The sequence below is a fragment of the Protomyctophum bolini genome, assembly GCF_963924005.1.
Source record: "Protomyctophum bolini genome assembly, chromosome: 23".
NCBI classification, from domain to species: Eukaryota; Metazoa; Chordata; class Actinopteri; order Myctophiformes; family Myctophidae; genus Protomyctophum; species Protomyctophum bolini.
The window spans coordinates 1461327-1481939 of NC_137884.1; the positions used below are offsets into that span (position 1 = coordinate 1461327).

General features: G+C 43.2%; 1 protein-coding gene across 1 annotated transcript in view; it reads right to left on the reverse strand.

Moving 5' to 3' along the window:
• The window catches only part of irak3 (interleukin-1 receptor-associated kinase 3), a 297236-nt gene that overhangs the window by 217495 nt on the left and 59128 nt on the right, over nt 1-20613 (reverse strand). The window lies entirely within an intron of this gene.

Here is a 20613-nt window from a genome sequence, read left to right on the forward strand (position 1 = left end):
TTTCCATTTGTGATTTCCGTGTTTTGTGACGTTGTGCTATATGTTGTAGGCACTGGGTAGTGTGAAGTCTGCCGCTTCAACACTGGCAAACCTTGACCACATGCTGCCTAATAGGACTGAAGCTCTGTCAGACCAGCAACGCATCTCAAACTAACTTAACTACACACCGGAAAACATGCCCCCCTACGTGGGGTCCGGTGGAAACCTCACGTCAAAAACAGTAACTTTTCAGGATTAAAATTCTAAAATAGTAAAGGTTTTATTTTTGTATACTCTTGTGTGATGCTGTATTATGATCAGTAGGGCATTAATTTACAAAAGAAAATAGGGAGATAAGAGGTTTCTATAACGACAGCAACGATAAACACCTCTGAGATAACTGCTGAAGCACATTCGAAGATCGTCTCTTCAGACTGTTTGAAAAGGCTGCCATCAGTGCAAGTTGCCTTTAATTAAGGCAACGTGCACAAACCTGTGTTCTTTAAGATTACGCTGGAACACATTTGTGATGCACCGCACAGGACATTGAGGAATGACAAGTAAGATGAGATAACATAGTCCAAGTTAGTAATCAGAACGATGATGATTGCAGGTGCTGTAGGCTACTGCTGTAGAGAAACGTATGTTAAATAAACAGAAGAGTAGCGTGAATAAACAAAGCAAGTTACAACTCAACCCAAAAATATCTCCAATTATATATATATCTTACATTATCTTGACAAATGTACAAAATGTGCATGAGTTGCTCCCTCGATAAGGTTCAGATTTATAGGGAATAAGCTATTATAATTTGCCAGCTGTAATTGTCGTGAAATTAACTCAGCGAGACCAAAATGTGCAACTAGAACTAAGTGGAGCCTTTCTTACGGTGACATTTGGTGACATTTTATGCAATCTCAGAGTGTAATTACACTAAGGACTTTACTGTGCACATGGTTATTGTGTATTGGACTGGTGGGGCATGAGTTGTTAAAAGTGATGCCAATGCAAGAGCAACCAGGTCAAAGGAAGCGGCTATACGTTGTGAGCCTGTATAGGTCTGCTATTTTCAAACAATTCTTTTGAAAAGAACATGTTCATTTGGGTGCTCCTTGACAGACATGAAAAAGTTTGAGAACCACTGATTTAAACAATGTTTAGGAAAGAAGCCCAAAAAACTACAGTACCAATATTTACACAAGTGACTTTGTATAAGCCCAAAGTCGCTTATAATAAGCAGACTCAGAGACATGGTTGTTATGCTCGATTTATACTAGCACACCGGTGTCATGCGTTGAAAATAACAGATCTACAAGCTCAAACCGGGCACACTGCAACAACACGATGTGAGCTTGTCGATTGGCTGTTTTTGGATGCGCAGCCTAACATCAGCGAGGCTTAAAACGGTCCTGCTCCTGACCTGCTTCTCACAAAGTATGTCAGTCATACAGAGACAGAGGGAATTACCTGAAAGGCATCCACTGTGTGACTGTGTGAGTGCGTGCGTGCGTGCACACAGGAATGCTGTTGATGCCCTGCAGTCAGTTAGTGTCACTGGGTGGAAAAGCAACACAATTGCGTCCGATAGATTTGCCACCAATACTGATCAACACCAAAGGGGCGAACCGCTAATGGCGCTTTAGACGATGCCAGGTCACTCAAACCTCAGAATCCGTACTCAAAAGCTAATGACACACAGGCCCGCACGAAGGAATCGTATATGTATTCTGTACTACAGCATATAATACTGTAAGCGTGAGTGCAGCACTCCCGAGGGCAAAGGAGGAAATGAGAAGACTCTTCAAAACAGATGATGTTTGGTCACGATCCAGGCTTCTCTTGTTACGGTGGGAGTCATAAAGGTAAACATGGATCTGTTACACATGGCACAGAGCTGCCGGGGACGCAGAGCTGCAGGTCCCGCACTGTGGTTCCCTTTCTCTCCTTGGTTGGAGGCCTTTGTCCGGGGACACACAAAGGGGAGAGGAATTGGGGCCGTGACTGACTGGTGAAGACAGTATTGGGCTAATGTGTCAACATGACCCAATAGGTATATAACCTTAACAACCTTCTTAAAAGTTCTCTTCACTCTTGTGCACAGACTGCACGCGCACACACACACACACACACACACACAAACTCGGACCGTAAACATCATCACCATTTTACTTGTCTGACCTGGTACTGTATAGTTCTATCAATTACACATGATCTTGAATAATGGATATATATTTTTTGTTATGTTCCTGATCCAGTAATCAGAAATGCCACAAAAACAGCCCACGACCCAAAAGACAAATGTGATGTCTCCCCAGTCCCCATGACTCAAACTATAGCTTTAACCCGACCTGAGGCAGATTCTACAAATGCCTTCTAAATCAGTAGTTCCCAAATGTTTTCATGACAAGGCCCCCCCAAAGTATTTGGCCACGGACCCCCATCCAGGGAGGTTTTGTGCCAGGGACCCCCAGTAGAGAATCCAATACTTTCAAGATTATTTTTTTAATGTTCAAAAATATAGCAGATGTACAAGCTCGCAGCACTGATGCGCAGTGAGCTTGTATACATCTGCTAACATAAATTTAATGTGGGGTCCGGGTTGAGAACAACTTCTTAAAAATCTAACCTCAAATCAAGTCTTTGTTTCCTTGCACGCACGCACACATGCGTGCGCGAGTGCACACACACACACACACACACACACACACACACACACACACACACACACACACACACACACACATCTCCATTAGTTAACTAACGTTTCCTCTGGACCCATTTCCCTCCTCGGGGCAGCAGACTGGACCCGGACCTCCCACACATATGAGAACACTGACTCTGTGCACGTTGCACGTGCGTGTGGCCTCATGTGGACCTCCCATGTGGCGTGTGGCTTTAGTTCCAGACAGGGCTGACCGAGTTCATGAGGTCATATATGAGAAGCATCCCCACGATGGAAGCATGCAGCTGACTGTGTGTGTCTACCTGTACATATTCTGTACATGTAAACACACACACACACATGTCACACACACACACACACACACACACACACACACACACACACACACACACACACACACACACACACACACACACACACACACACACACACACACACACACACACAATCTATACGCAGAAAGTGGTGGGTATAATAAGTCATGTCTGCCCTGTTTTCTTTAGCACTCCATTTCCTCAACCACTTATCCTGTTAACTGACTATACTATAATGTAGTATTCTCTCGGGTGGTTAGTCACCTGCCCTGCACCAACACGGAGGTTGTGGGTTCGAATCCACTGTGTGGATTTTTAACCACGCAGAGATATTTAACCACTTAAAGGGAATGTGACATAAAAACAAAAAGATTTATAATTTTTCTTTTAAGAATATTTAAGTTTTCTGAGCTCAATTGCACCCCAAAAAACTGAACTTTTTAACATTCAGTAGATTTGCTGTGGGCTGGAGTTCTCTGGCTAAAACAAGTGCTCAGGTTTTCCTGCTGTTTGTGATGTCACAGCCTGCAAATCCCATATATGGCAATGGGATTTGCCAGCAGATTCATTGCAGCTCAAAAGGCTTCCAAACCCCAGAGAAAACTCCAGAAAATCAACTGAATGTAATTGAGGTCATAAAACCTAAAAGAAAAATAAATGAAAATGAATGTCATGAAACCTTTAAACCCGGCCAGTATTGTGGGGATTCTTTTTTTGCAGAAACAGTCGATCTATACAAGTACTGTACTTAGTGTACTTGGTGTAGACAGTATACACACACACACTAAATATTCCGACTGTACTGGGTACAAGGTTGTTGCATAACTGAAGGGGCATGCATTCCAGCATCGTCCTATTAAATCACCATTAGTGACTCCGTGCATCACGTACTATACGCTCACCACAGCTCATCTACACGTGTAAATGTTTGTTTCAATGACTATCCATTACGCTCATCCAATGCAGCTGAGGATGTCTAGCAGGCATCTCTTCTCTGCCCATCTCTCCTTGGTGTCCTATACGCACAGAAATGCCTCAACCACTTAAAACCTTTTTTATCACCATATTATTCTAACTTTTTGTGTTATGTCGTGAATTAAATCAATGCCCTATACTTGATCACACAACAGCGTCAAACAAAAGCATCAAAAGTTAGCAGATCTGCGAGCTTGAGAAACGTGGCACGAAGCGGCGACGCGTGTTGAACTTATAGATCTGCTACTTTTGATTCTTTGGAACTTTGGAATCGTGAAAAGTAACAGTTTTGGACATTATGCGGTTTCACCTGACAGAGACGATATACTTCATAGACTAGGGTCACCACCAAGGGGTCTACCGTCTACTTCAACCCCTTTCCCCTTCTATACATCAAATATACCAAATATATACCAAATATTGCAAATGATAGTCGACGTCGACTCTGTGGGGGCTATGGGGCTACAGCCCCCATGAAGAATTAAATAGCCCCTTTTAGCCCCCATGAAGATTTTCGTGGACATTTTATATTTACATTACAGATTTTCTGGGAATTATTGACCCTCTGTGACTCTGTCACAGTCACAAACTATTTACACATCCTCTGAAATTCCGAAAATGTGAACCTCTCCGCTGTCTGTTCAGAGGTGTTAAAAGTACTCAAATGCTAATCGGGTTTCTTTTGTTTTCACCTAGCCAGGTATTATATGCCTACAGTACAGTGCCCAACACCGCCGGGTAATCTACACAGACTATAGTGAGACTACACAGTAGGCTAGCCTACACACTGACTCGAGAAAAGACCCATATCGTCCAAAATAGGCTAATCAGTCGTTGTCTGTGTATAGGCTAATTCATTGGTAAAAGTATGCTAAATAACTCATTTTTAGACCATTTGGGAAATAAATAAATCCGCGGCAGTCCCCCCCCCCAACGCAATTCTGTAGCCTAAGCCTACCCAAAGTACCCATCAACTTCTTTTTTTCCACCGCTGCGGGGGGGAGGCGGGGCTGCGGGGCTGCGGGGAGGCGGTGCTGCGGGTAGCCCCCATGAGGATCATCAGAACTCGACGGCTATGAATGATACAGTATAGGCCAGGGATACTCAAATAGATTTACCTGTGGGCCACATTACAAAAATGGCAAGGGGCCAGGGGCCAGTAGATAAAATTACGACATTAATGATACTTGATAACTTCTCTCTTTCAATTGCTTTATTTTCGCAAAATGTATCAAAGTACAATGTGCATGCACACAATATGTAAATAAATAAATGTGTTACATTTTCTTGCATAAACACAAAGAGCTGTTTCCATAACTGCACAAATTATTGCACATAACATGAGTAGCTGTTATAATAACATAATAACATAACATGAGTAGCTCTTTGCCTGCCTGCCTGCCTGTCTGTCTGTCCATGAGTAGTTATTTGTCTGTCTGTCAATGAGTAGCTGTCTTACTGTCTGCCTGTCTATGAGTAGCTGTCTGCCTGCCTGTCTATGAGTAGCTGTCTGTCTGCCTGCCTGCCTGTCCAATTGTCCATGAGTAGCTGTCTGTCTGCCTGTCTGAGTAGCTGTCTGCCTGCCTGCCTAATTGTCCATGAGTAGCTGTGTGTCTGCCTGTCTATGAGTAGCTGTCTGCCTGCCTGCCTAATTGTCCATGAGTAGCTGTCTGTCTGCCTGTCTATGAGTAGCTGTCTGCCTTCCTGCCTGTCCAATTGTCCATGAGTAGCTGTCTGTCTGTCTATGAGTAGCTGTCTGCCTGCCTGCCCAATTGTCTATGAGTAGCTGTCTGTCTGTCTATGAGTAGCTGTCTGCCTTCCTGCCTGTCCAATTGTCCATGAGTAGCTGTCTGTCTGTCTATGAGTAGCTGTCTGCCTTCCTGCCTGTCCAATTGTCCATGAGTAGCTGTCTGTCTGCCTGTCTATGAGTAGCTGTCTGACTGCCTGCCTGTCCAATTCTCCATGAGTAGCTGTCTGTCTGTCTGCCTGTCTATGAGTAGCTGTCTGCCTGCCTGCCAGCCAGCAAGTTGGTTAACAGAAAATAAATTGTTATGGCTGAGTAAAATAAAATACAATAAACACAATTTGCCTGAAAATAGATTACCCAGCTATGACCTTTTTCATGAAAAAAAATGAGTAGTGATATGGCTGACTGAGTAAAATAAAACAATCTACCTGAAAATAGATAGCTATAATTGAAGAGCAATTTCCGCAATTTCCGCAATTACCATTTCCGCAATTTTCATTTCCGCAATTTCCATTTCCGCAATTTCCTCAATTTCCATTTCCGCAATTTCCATTTCGACCATTTCCGCAATTTCCGCAATTTCCGCAATTACCATTTCCGCAATTTCCGCAATTTCCGCAATTTCCATTTCCGCATTTCCGCAATTTCCGCAATTTCCGCAATTTCCATTTGCACAATTTCCGCAATTTCCGCAATTACAATTTCCGCAATTTCCATTTCCGCAATTTCCATTTCCGCAATTTCCAACTATTAATGGCAGCTGGGTTTCATCATTCAAATAAAATAGAATTCTGTCCGTTTAGCTATAAAATTATGTCAGGGAATAGGGATACACAGTATATGTCTTTCATTTGCATTGCATCTCCCCCCCCCCCCAAGCTTTTATTTTCGTTCGAGTAATAGTACAACTCTAATAGTATTACTTATAATAATGTAATTAAAGATAACTTCATTCAGATTTATTTATTTTTATTTCATTTTCCAGATTTTCTTTTCTTCTTTTTTTTAGATTTTCATTGGTGGGCCAGTCATAATGGTCCCGCGGGCCTGATGTGGCCCGCGGGCCTGAGGTTGAGTATCACTGGTATAGGTTACATTGCAAGTTTGATCCGGCTATCGGATCAATGGAACAAACATAGCATGTACAGCACTTTAAAAAAATAGTTTTCTTATTATATATTATTATAAATAATTATGCATAATTTTATATGATTTATATTAACGTTACATTATCAATACAATGTTAGTGATTTTCCAATCATTTGCAATATCCTCACGGCCCTACTGTACCAGTGGCCACGGCCGGGATCGCTTCTGTAAAGAGAAAAGTGAATCATCCAATAAGCAAGAGTTTTCAGAGTTTGTGTACGCAGCTTTTCACAGTGATTTTAATTATTATTTCAAGACATACATTAACCACTTCAGCCTTAAACTTTGGCTACTTGAAAATAGACGCAAAACTCATATCTCAGATCTGCTGTTTTCGAAAGGTTTTAATGTTGTACATATACTTTGCGAAATGGGACATCTTCATAATGAGTAAACTACTTTTGGTATACTTTTGATAGCCAATACGTTTGTACTTTTACTCAAGAGACAATTTTGAATTATTTTACTTGTATAACACAGTACTTCTACACTGCAGTTTTGATACTTTTACTTAGGTAAAAGTACTTTTTCCACAACTGGTACAGTATGTAGTGGCGTGTTTGGACAGGCTGAGCGTGTGCTGTCACAGAAGACTTTATGGGCTTAGTATGCTGAATGTTCCAGCCTGCACATTACATAAGTTGAGGTGTTCAACAAGAGTACAGACACACACACACACACACACACACACACACACACACACACACACACGCGCGCGCACAAACACACACACACACACACACACACACACACACACACACACACACACACACACACACACACACACACACACACACACACACACACACACACAGGAAGACAGGAGGGAGAGATGTCTGATGATCTGAGAATCTGTGGGCGTGTGGGTGTCAGAGAAACGTTTAGTGTCTGGCTCTCTGACAGGTTTACATAGAGCACTGTGTCAACATGCTCATAAGATAAGTGTGTGTGTGCGCTTGCGTGTGTGCATGTGTTCTCATCTTGTTCACCCTAGATAAAGACAAAGACAGAGAGATCTGGACAATAGTATATGTTTTGCTGGTCATTACAACTATCGGTCAGTTCAGTTAGTTAGTTCGGAATAGGGTTAGTGTCACAATCAAGGCTAAGTTATGGAATAGATAAGGGTTCAAATTATAGGCATGAGGTTATTAGATGACGGTGATGATGAGTTTAGCTTAGGGGTAGGGGTTGCCTTCAAAGGTTTCCCAAGTAGGCCTATTCTAACACCAAGTATTGCTTGTGTAAGAGAGGTGTGCGCGTGTGTGTGTGTGTGTGTGTGTGTGTGTGTGTGTGTGTGTGTGTGTGTGTGTGTGTGTGTGTGTGTGTGTGTTTGCGTGTGTGAGTCCATGCGTGTTTTATAGGGAAGCAGTACATTCAGAGGAACAGCCTCACAAATAACATTAAGGTGAGTTCATGCACGTTTAAAAACACACATACGGTACGAAGTCCTGTGTATACAACAGTGTTGATGTCGGGCGCGGTCTCGTAGCGTGAACAGGTGGCCACACTCTCCCATGGACCAGGTGTGCTCACCGCTGACAAGCCCGGTTAGCGTGCTAATCAAAAGGTGAAAGGGCAAGAGCACGCCATTGACGCGCTCGATCAAGGCACGCCATATGGAAATCAACTGCCATGACATCACCATGACACAGTTTGATGAGAGCAACACAGTTCACACACACGGCACGCTATTTTACCTGTCCCCTGCAGACAAACAAAAGGGTGAAAAGGAACACATGCAAGGCATGAACTTCAGTCTATTTCAAATTAAATCGGTGGTTCTCGAACCGTTTCATTTCAAGGACCCTTGGCTTGGACTCATGGACAACCCTTCAATTAAGGAACCCTGCGTGTGTGCCCGGGTGCCCCTCCCTGATCCCCACTTTCAGAATCACAGATCTAAATGCATGAAATCAAAATATAAAAGTGCTACTCAACATGCTCAGTGTTAATGTATGTTTAACTAACACAATTGTTCACTCTGAGTTAAAGTAACACTGAGGATTTGACAATGTAAAGCAGTATATGGTACTCAACCAAAATAATAATACTAATACATATAGATTTCTAATCGCTAACGCATGTCAAATTGAGGGCCCTTGGAATGAAAAAGAAGCGAGACTAACTGGGGCAATATTTTCTGACAGGGCAGAACTGGCTGTCAGTTTGGGCTCCTCACATTTATCCGAAGCGCAGAAGTGACCTCACCATACCTGACCTCTGTATGAAGACGAGGCGAGCGACTAATGAGAGATTTTTGGGATTCTGTACTTGTTACATAACAACATTTTGTTAAAGGCCCTCTGTCCATCCATGACACGTAATGGATAGTCATTGAAACAAGCATTTACACGTGTAGAGAATGAACACACACACACACACACACACACACACACACACACACACACACACACACACACACACACACACACACACACACACACTTTCAGTTTCAGTTACCCAATCATGCATAACTCTAACCCAACCCTTATACCTATAACTCTATAACCTCAAAATGTCTGAATCTTTTGTAATCCTAACGCTAAAGATATTTGTTGAACCATACAAACACTCTGGCCTATACGTAGTCGCTATACAAGTAGAGTGCTTGTAGGAGTGAGCCTGTCAACCATAATAAACACACATATAGCACCTTTCATCTCAACATGCTTGGATGTGGAAGGCACACAGCAGCCAGGAGATTGAAGTAGATTGAAGGTAATTTTCGGTGTGTGTGTGTGTATAGCTCAGTGAGACGAACGTACGGTACAAGAGGAACAACTTCAAAGGACCTGGGCATGTTGTGACATCACGACGCTCGCACAAATACCAAAAGGGTAATAGTTGGTTTACTACTCTCTCTTTAACTCTCTCTCTCTCTCTCTTGCACTTGTGCACGCACACCCACGCGCACACATATACACAGCAACTTCTCTCTGCAGTCCATTCTGCCTAGTCTCTGTGTGTATGTCTCTGTCTCCCCATTTCTCTTTCTTTTCTCTTTCTCTCTCTCTCTCTCTCTCTCTCTCTCTCTCTCTCTCTCACACACAGCTGCAGATGAGTCACGTATCAGACGGAGTATGTTGTCCGTCAACAGGGTGGTACAGTCATCTTTCTCTCATCCCACGTTCACATCTCTTTCTCTGCCACTGGCACGCAAACCCCCGGCACCCCCGGAGATTAATGTCTAATCTCTCTCTCTCTCTCTCTCTCTCTCTCTCTCTCTCTCTCTCTCTCTCTCTCTCTCTCTCTCTAGTTCATGTGTTTAGTTGGTAGTACTACGACTAAAAGGAAAGCAAGGGAAGGATCTAAAGTAAATAATTAAAAAGGAATGACAATAAATTGAATGCCACTTGTTGCACATCAATGTGTTGGCACTGCTAGAGCCATCTTATATATGTCCCTGGCATATCTTTTCTCCAGTCCACGCACTAATTAGTGTCAATTTGGGGGCCCTTGACATGAAAATGTTTGGGAACTACTGCTGTAGGTGTAGGACATTCATGGGAAACTGGCAGCTGTGGCGGCCACATGCAGCCCCCCATTCAATTAATGCAGCCTGCAGGTTAATATCGGAATAGTATATTATTGATTTCAGCTGTTACAATTAACATGCAAACATGACCCACTATAATTACTTCAGTCTATATTAGTATTGACTAGTATTAAAAAATGTATTGTCTTTTTGTATGTAGGCCTATTTGTGTTATAGTTCATAAAGTATACTGAATCCATTTGAAATTCAATAACAAAATTTTAATTGTCAGGATTCCAATTCAAAAATAGCAACAAAAATCATCCAGGATATTCCAATTTCAAATAGCCGATCTACAAGCTCAAAATGTGTCACATTGTGAAGCGTTTTGAGCTTGTAGATCGGCCCGACGGCATTATGCAATGTGGCCCTCTGGAGTGATTGTGGAAATACGGTGGACCTCTCCATCATCAAAGTTGCCCCGGCCTGCACTAGGAGAACGCCCACAGACGTGTTATGTGAGGTTAGACTCTCAAGGACAGAGAAGAGGGACTTGTTCCTCCAACTGTCCAATTATGCTATTAGATAACGGTTGGCGTCAGCTATTTGCACAAAAGCACACGGACGTTCTTCACGGCCAGCTCATGGGCTCATGAGTGTCTGCCCTGAGATGGGGAGGTCAGGGTTCCATAACTGGCCAAGTCATAGACCATACAAAATGGTGCCCAATATTTCTCAGTAGATTGACCCACCCCTATGCCCAGCAAAGCAGGTCCCTTTTGGTTGCCCAAAGCATGATATGTTTGTGCTAAAGGTTTACATACAGGTACATGCCACCTACATTACAATTACAATGCACATACAGTACAAGGCCTCAAGGTGGCAGTAAATCACACAAAGTAGACAAGACAGCACGCAGACCATTATGGTCCAGTGAAACTCATACCCATCTTGTCTTGCATGTCTCCTCTCTTGTCTCTCTGAGTCTACACTGACCCATCTCAAATGAGGCATTAAAATGCTAAATATACATATAGGTCTACGGTACATTCGCATCCATAGTCATTGTAACAACGCACACTTAATTGTTTTTCATCTGCGAGCATTTGGAAAGGAGACAGCACGGGAGGCCAGGGTGAGCAGGGTTTGTTGGGGTCCCTATAAGGTGAGTGTCATCAATTATCAACAGGCGTTTATATTCGCAACATGTGTGCCTTTTCAACAGATAGAAGACAATACCCATGCACTGTAGGCCTACATGGTCAAATCCACAGATTGTGCAGATGTATAACCAAACAGACTATTTTTAAATTGTACAATAGTCTACAACTACATGCATGCACCCACACAGAGACAGACAGACACACAAAACAAACACTTGACAACAGAGGGTGTTTTGACTGTGCTCACTGTATCAGTGCTGATGACAGCAACAGACAAAGGTGAGCTCAGGTGACTTACTTCCGCAAGCCACAGCCGTTTCCATCGCAACGCGCCACGGCTTCCAGAGCGCCGCCTCCATGGACTTGACCACGGACGCAACTCCAAGATCAGCCTGGGAACGCTCTCCAGCCTCTCCCCCACAGCATACAACCAACGCCAGCGGACCCCCTTATTTCACCGCGGGCGTTATGTTTGCTGAAACCAACCCGGCTGTGATCGAAACCGAGGAACACCCCCCCCTCCCCCACACCCCCAGTCAATCCAGGACTACTGAGGACAATGGCATTGACATGTGCAGGACATGTCCTGACATGCACAGTCAATCCAGGACTACTGAGGACAATGGCATTGACATTCCACCGCCCCTCCCCACTCACACCTCAGCCACGGAAATTCCACCGCCCATCCACATTCACACCTCAGACTATTTCAACACCGACGAAATTAACACAATCGTCGAAACCAACGGCCTTCATCTGTTTCATTTGAATGTGAATAGCCTCAGTCGCAAACTGGCAGAGATCAGACATCTATTTCAAAACGGTAAGGCAAACATCCTGTGTTTTTCTGAAACTAAGCTTGACGAGTCCACTAAGGACCCAGAGATAGAAATAGAAAACTATACTGTCATTAGGAACGACAGAAACAGGCATGGTGGTGGCGTGTGCATGTATATTCACAAAGACACTGAATATGTTACTCGTACTGAATTACAGCATGATGAAATTGAAACTGTGTGGGTTGAATTAATTTTCAAAAATGCTAAATCAGTACTAGTTGGCACCGTCTATAGACCGCCTGATCAGCACGGGTTCTATGATATTCTTGAGGGGTGCTTAGCTGGGGAGGAATCTGTAGAGAAAATCCTGATTGGCGACTGGAATACGGACATGCATCGTAAGGAAGTGCCTGTGTTTAAATCGTTTAGTCGGCTCTGTGATCTGCATGGTTTCAGCCAGCTAATTACCCAACCCACAAGAGTGTGTGATTCTACTCAAACTGTCATTGATCTCATTCTGACCTCGGACAAATCCAGAATCTCCAAGAAAGGGGTTATTGTATGTGGGCTCAGTGATCATTTTATGATTTTCTGTACCCGCAAAATACAGAAACTAAAATTTGACTGTCACAAAACAGTCATATCTAGGGACCTCAAAACCTACTCTAGTGAGGCCTTTAACCTAGAACTGGAGAGACTGGATTGGTCCGATGTGCTCAGGAGCTCACTAGTCGAAGAAGCATGGCTTGGCTTTAAAACCAAATTTACAACAGTACTAAACAACATGGCTCCTCTGAGAACCATCAGGGTCAAAACCCGCTCGGAGCCATGGATGAATTCGGACATACTGACTGCAATGAAAGCCAGAGACAACAAATGCTCTGAACTTCTTAAATGCAAGTCCAAGCTAGCTAAGCGCTTCGACAGTGATCTCCAAACCAAACTGTGCATCCTTAAAACCCAATGTAACAAGCTAAGAAACGGTGTAATTGCCATGACCAAATCAGCCAAAAGTAACTTTATCAATGATAAAGCCGAGGAAATCAAAAACAATCCTCGGGAGCTCTGGAAGCTACTAAACAACCAACTAGGCTGTGGTCAGAAACTTAAAACCAGGTTTACTAACATAAACATCAAATCAAATAACACCCTCATCACTGACAAGGTTGATGTAGCCAATCACTTGAACATCTTCTTTACAAACATTGCAACAATGCTGGTTAACAAACTGCCCTCCCACTCTGGGCGTTTTGGTGTAGAGCACATCAAAGGCTTCTACAAAAACCTAGGTGTTTGTAAAGATGATTTTAAAATGACAATGGTAACAACTGAGGAGGTACTTAAGAAACTGAGTGCCCTCCAACCCCACAAGGCCACTGGCCATGACAATATTCCCTCCAAATTTCTCAGAGACTCAGCCATTTCCATAGCTCCAGTCATCACCCACATAGTTAACCTCTCCATCAAACAAGGACAGGTCCCCAGAGATTTTAAACTGGCCAAAGTAACCCCCCTGTACAAAAAAGGGAGCAAATTAGAACCCGGCAACTACCGCCCTATTTCTATTCTAAGCTCCATCTCGAAAGTGATGGAAAAAATAGTCTATGAACAGGTTGAAAAGTATCTTGCCACTAATAAATTGTTGTACGAGTTCCAATCTGGTTTCAGAACATCCCACTCCACTGACACATGCCTTCTCTATTTGAGCGACCACATCAAACACGAGGTGGATGCTGGAAAATACTGCGGCATGGTCATGCTGGACCTCCAAAAGGCTTTTGACACCGTGAACCACTCCATACTGGTTAACAAGCTAAAAGCTATTGGTTTTGATAGCACATCAGTGAGCTGGATGCAATCCTACCTGGAGGGGAGAGAACAGATGGTGGAAGTGAACGGAACACTGTCCCCCCCCCTCCCAGTGAGCTGTGGCGTCCCACAAGGAAGCATACTAGGGCCTTTACTGTTCCTAATATATGTAAACGACATGACTTCAGCTTGTGACTGCAACTTGTTCCTGTTCGCAGACGACTCAGCACTGCTGGTCTCGGACAGGAACAAACTGCAGGTTGAAAAGACCCTCAGCTCTGAACTCGGTAGAATCTGCACCTGGCTCGCTGATAACAAACTATCCTTACACCTGGGAAAAACTGAATCCATTCTCTTCGGATCAAATAGTAATCTCAAAAAGGCAGATGGCTTCTTGGTTAGAGTTGGTGATGATATTATCACACGGAAGGATCAAATTACCTACCTAGGTTCCATCCTGGAGGCCAATCTTTCCGGTGATAAGATGGCCACCAACGTAATCAAAAAAGTCAATCAAAGAACAAGATTCCTCTACAGGATCTCCTCACTGGTCGACAAAAACACCTTGAAGACCTTAACAGGAGCCCTTGTACAAGGTTTCTTTGACTATGCATCCACCTCCTGGTACCACAGCACCTCAAAGGCCCTTAAAACAAGGCTCCAGACCTCCCAAAACAAACTGGTCAGGCTCCTACTTGGCCTCACCCCCCGAACCCACCTCACCCCTGCCCACTTTGACAGGCTGGGATGGCTTAGGGTCGACGACAGAGTACAGCATCTTGCAATGGGTCTGGTCCACAAGATTAGATACACCACCAAGATACCCATGTACCTGTCTAAATACTTCCTTAATGTAAACGAAGTCCACACCCACAACACCAGAGGGAGTGCAACAAACCATGTACAACCCAGATTCGGCACAAACAAGGGACTAAATTCTTTTCGCTCCTATGCGACCAAAATGTGGAACGCCCTACCAACAGTCATTAAGACATGTGAATCCCTTGGCTCCTTCAAAACTGCTCTCAAAGGGCACCTACGGATGGCTGCAATTCGAAACTGGCCTCTGTAAAAGCTGAATTTGTATCTGGATTGTACTATGTTTTTGTATGGACGTGGTGTTGGGTGCCTGCACATATGCACACATGGCATCAACGCATGGTGTTGTGTGCAGGCGCCCTACACTCTGTCTTTGTACTATGGATTGTACTATGTTTTTGTATGGACGTGGTGTTGGGTGCCTGCACATATGCACACATGGCATCAACGCATGGTGTTGTGTGCAGGCGCCCTACACTCTGTCTTTCGTTTTCTTTTCTTTTATCCCCCTGTTCCCCTCACTGTATATATACTTTTTTTCCCTTTTCGCTTCCTATATGATGAATTCCTGTTCTGTTCTTTAACTACATAGAAGTGTCTATTTGTTTGTCTCTAAATGTTTTGATGAATTGAACAATGTGGACCCTGTTGTAAACAAGTGTAAGGCTTAATTGGGTCGTCCACTCACAGTTAACAGTCTTTGTATTGAGTTTGTGCTTGAAATGTACTGTAATTCTGCAAACTGTTAATAAAGATTTCAATCAATCAATCAATCAAACCCACTGTTGACCTTGGCAGACCACTTTTCTTCATTTGTCCTCAGTCAGTCACACTATTGAGACGGCTGTCTTGTCCGTGTCCTGTGTCTTGTCCGTGTTTAATGGCCGCCACAATGCATTTCCAATAGAATTCACATGGTTTGACAAAACATTTTTGTTTGATGGGGGGCACAACACAGCCATCAAACAAAAATGTTTTGTCAATGGAAATGTGACTTCCATTGGAAATGCATTGGGGTGACCATTAAACACGGACAAGACAAATGTTGTATGCATGTTGCAACACTGTGAGTGAGGCCTTATTTAACTGCTATAGGCTGGTGTCATTATGCAGCCTGACACACACACACAGGTTGTAAACACTTTAGTTCCTGCTACACTGCAATAAAAGCATCAGGTGTTGTGCACAATTAATTGTCACAGCCATAAAGACAATATTTCCTGTCATACTAGATGAAGCCAGCTGTGGTTCCCAAAGTGAGGTGACCCAGGGGATTCATGAGGGGCTTCCAGGGGATCCCAAGCTAAAATCATTTAATTTAGCATTTGAAAGTAGCAGATCTGCTTCTTTTTTATTTAATTATCTTATCTTGAACATTTTAGATTTTTTATATTATAGGCCGATATAATATATCAAGCTAAACCTATAGAGAGAAGCCAAACTCCACACGTTTAAAGTCATATCTTACCCAATGTCAACCTGGCATTCCTAGTTTGGACATGTACCATAGGTGAACTTTTCCAAAAGCAGCACATTTTCGTGTGACATTAAAATTGAGTGGTTAAAGTTGGCCCAATTGTGTGTTTTGATTGATTGATTGTTTGCAGATATAGGCCTACAGTACATTTCAAGAACAACTCAATACAAAATCTGTTTACAACTGGGTCCACCGTTTTCAATTCATCATAACATTTAGAGACGTACAAATATAGACCTATACACTTCTATATAGTGTATAGGACTCAATCGTGCTTAATTATGTAGCAACGCATGAAATTGCAGGGATTCAAGTAGGCTAAACGAGTGTGACGTTTGTTATGCAGTCACAATCTGTGATTTCTGAAACAGTGTGAAAGGAGGTCTCCATGAGGTGATTTGTTTTACATGTTTTCATCAATTTACAGTTAAGCAATAGAATAGAATAATCTATTGCTATAGTTTGACCGATCATTCCAATACTCCAACTTCACGTTTTTTCAGGCTAAGGACCAGTGGTAAATGCAAAGCTAATTGTTCCCATCACACACACATTTGGCAGCCCCACTTCAGTATCTTTGGGGGACCCCCTATTGAAGACACCTGCTTTAATCTATCAAATTGCTGTTGTGCGGCTCTCCTCACAACCTTGTCTGCAAACCTGAAGTAGGACGTTCAGAAGAAGGGGGAACACTTCTTTGACTGCAATGTCATGTCTCAAGTCATCCAGTGCCAAGTCACTTCAAGAGCCACCACTTCCCAGTTAAATGGGTTATATGAGGTCTGTGCCCTCCACTACAGAACGTTCTGCTCCCCTCCCATCCTTTCATTTTCTATTTCCCCTCATCTTTTCTCCTCTCAAACTTCTCTCCCGTCCTCCCACCTGGTCTCCGGCCTCCGTGACATAGTGACTCGTGTCGACCCCGCTCTCACTCTGCTGCAGACCTAGAAACTAAATTCAACGGAGGCTATATCAGTCAGGACTATGAATCACGGCCCAAGTACCGTCTCCCCTGTGCATCCATCTCCATCTGGGTCAAGTTGAAAGATGAAATGGGTCATTTGCTCCTTTCTGCAGGCAAAGCCTATATACCGCACCATGGAATATAGTGTGGTTACTGCAGGTAACAGCTTGCATGTATACCTGCTAAGAGTTTTCAGACGGAGCATATGTGTACATTCATACTTAGTTATGCTGCATTAGTCGTCTATGTTCTTCAAGATTATTTCAGTAGATGACATGACACAATATCATCACATTGGTGGGAAAAGTGCTGAAAGCTCGAGACGATTATTCGATTGTGAGACACCACCATCTAGTGGACAGGGAAATAAGGCTGCTGTAGAAGTCAAAGGACAGGAGAGAGGAGAGGAGTGGGGAATGGGATTGACAAGTCTGACAACGATGAAAACTGTTGAAATGAGCAGTTCAGGTTGAGCAACATCAGTTATCTTGTTATAAGTGAAGTTATAAGTGACACGGTTGCGCAACAGAAGTATAAAGGCATAGGCGGAGATAATTAATGGAAAATGGAGAACTGTAGTCACAATTTCCCCCACATATTTACTGTATGGTTTGTAGCACGACCTATTGACCCCCTGCAGATCATTGGGGTCATTCACACTGAGCAGCCAGGAACAACCCTCATGCTTAAGTCAACAACTGCTTGACTCCTGTTTGGGATTGGGACGCACACACACACACACACACACACACACAAATTTGACCTCATGCTTCCGTGGCTGGATGTACCGTGTGGAAGGAACACGTTATTCGAACCAGTTAATTCCCCCTCCATCAGGCGCCCCGGCTGGCCAGGAGGAGGCAGTATAGAGCAGAGGTTCTCATACCTATAGGGTACGGGCACTGATGACACGGAGGAGAGAACACGCCCACAGCGTCCCCAGCAGGAATGGAACCCAGGACACTCTAGCTGTGAGATAACAGTGCTATCGACTGCATCACCGTGCCGCCGCCTATGGTATGTTAATGTGGCCTTTTAAATGTGGTTGCACAGCGCTTCTTAGAAGAGTTATGTTGTTACCCTGCAGCGCTGTGAAAATGGCATGCTATCAGCAGGACCACCTGCAACAGCGCGCGCACACACACACACACACACACACACACACACACACACACACACACACACACACACACACACACGCGATAGAGCCACTGTCTATCTGCAATTCTGCACTAAACATGCATTTATTTCACAGCATGTTAACATTTCATACAAGTTGACGACGTTACTTAAACCACATTGAAATAGAATCCAGGTTGGGAAGAAGAGAGCAGAATACATACTGTGTATGCATGCACATATTACTGTACGTACGCGAGTGCGTGTGTAGCAGTGATTTTAGTCGTAAATGTAGTTGCAACATGTAGACGATCGGGCGTAACAGCAATAAGGCAGTGTAGTAATAATGCAGCAGTGACATTGCAGTAGTGTAGTAGTTGCCGTAGTAAATATAGTTGCAACATAGAAGTAACAGTAATGTATAGTCGCAGCAACATCACAGTAAGTAGTAAGTTAAGTAGTAGCAACGTGGACATTCAGTTTAACCACATTAGCGTCCCTATTCTGGGCGCGTGAACATTCGGCGGCTACAGCAGATCTTGATCGGCTTAGTCTCTCCTGTAGAAATGTAGTGGAGTAAAGAAGAAAAAAAGGACAATATTTGTGCTGTGGAGTGAAAGTCTTATAAGTTACCCAAAAATACAAATGTGTGCGGAAACACAAAACACATCCTCAAGTGCAGTACTTAGTTGGTTAGTGTGCATCAGTGGTTATATCAGACTCAAGCTGCTGCCATGGATAAATGCTGTGCACAGGACCCACTCTCTGTCTCACCCCCCTGGAGACCGGCAAGTCCTAATGAGTCAAGGCAGCTAGTGTACATCAGGGGTTCCCAAAGTGGGGTCCGGGGACCCACAGGGGGTCCTTGAGGGAGTTCCAGGGGGTACCCTGCAGCTAAATGATAGTTTGGAACCAAATGGACCCTTATGGGTCTGTAACTCTGAGAGTGTACAAATGGAACAAAATGGACCCGTTATTTAACTCTCAGAGTTAAATTACATTGATTTTACAATATACATTGGGGGTCCCATGCAGAGATAGAAATGCCATTAAATCCGTAGACTGCATGTAAAAAATGGGGGTCCTTAATTGAACGTTTAAACGGGTTGAGAATCACTGCTAGAGCCGTAAAACTCTTCTCTCGTGCAGGTCCTTAATTGGCATATGTTTTTCGAAATTGGGGTCCGCAGAGCTGATTAGTGTCAATTTGGGGGTCCTTGGCATGAAAAAGTTTGGGAACCACTGGTGTACATCTTATAGAAAATGCAAATGGAAAAAATCCATTAACCAAAAGAATGGCTTTGCATCGTGGCAGACAGTCAGGTGGAAACCTTGAATGTCCAAATCCTTTAGCCTGGCTAATAAGCCAGACGCAAATCAGTATAGGCTACAAATCCTTTACAATCAAGGAAATGGAAACTTGTGTTGCAAATGGATCCAATTTAGTTATCGTTAGTGGCAAGGTCTCAAAGTTAATACTACTTCATTGGTTCAATATTAGCAAACAGTTAAGTTCAACTGGGAACCTCTATACGTAAAGTAACTATACCTTTCAATCTGGGAACATCTTTTGGGGTTGTTGTTGCTATACATGTACAGTAAATAGCAACATGCGTGTAGTTTTTTTTAATAAATATTTGACGTTTTTCCAGAGAATTTATTTAGATTGATTTAGAAGGGGTTTTTCGGGCCTATAGGTATAAATGGGTTCATTTATATGAAAAAACAAAAAACGAAATGTTTAAATATGAAGATACAAGGTTCTGCCCGACAGTGACGATATGTTTAAAATAGGTTTAATAAAGTGACATAATATAACAAAACAGCAACAACTGCTGTCCGGTGATGATCACTGTAGAATTGCAAGAAGAAAAAGGTGCGTTTGTGTGTGTGTGTGTGTGTGTGTGTGTGTGTGTGTGTGTGTGTGTGTGTGTGTGTGTGTGTGTGTGTGTGTGTGTGTGTGTGTGTGTGTGTGTTAGGGGGGGATGATACAATAGACCACAGCTTATATATTTGATCCCATATTCTTATCTGCATCATATACTGTGTTTGTGTACCTTGGGAGTCCAACAAACTGCATGTTTTACCAGGGTGTCACTTAGCATCTGAGGAGAGAGGGGGGAGATGAGAAAGGTAGTTTTGCCATAGTTTTTACAAT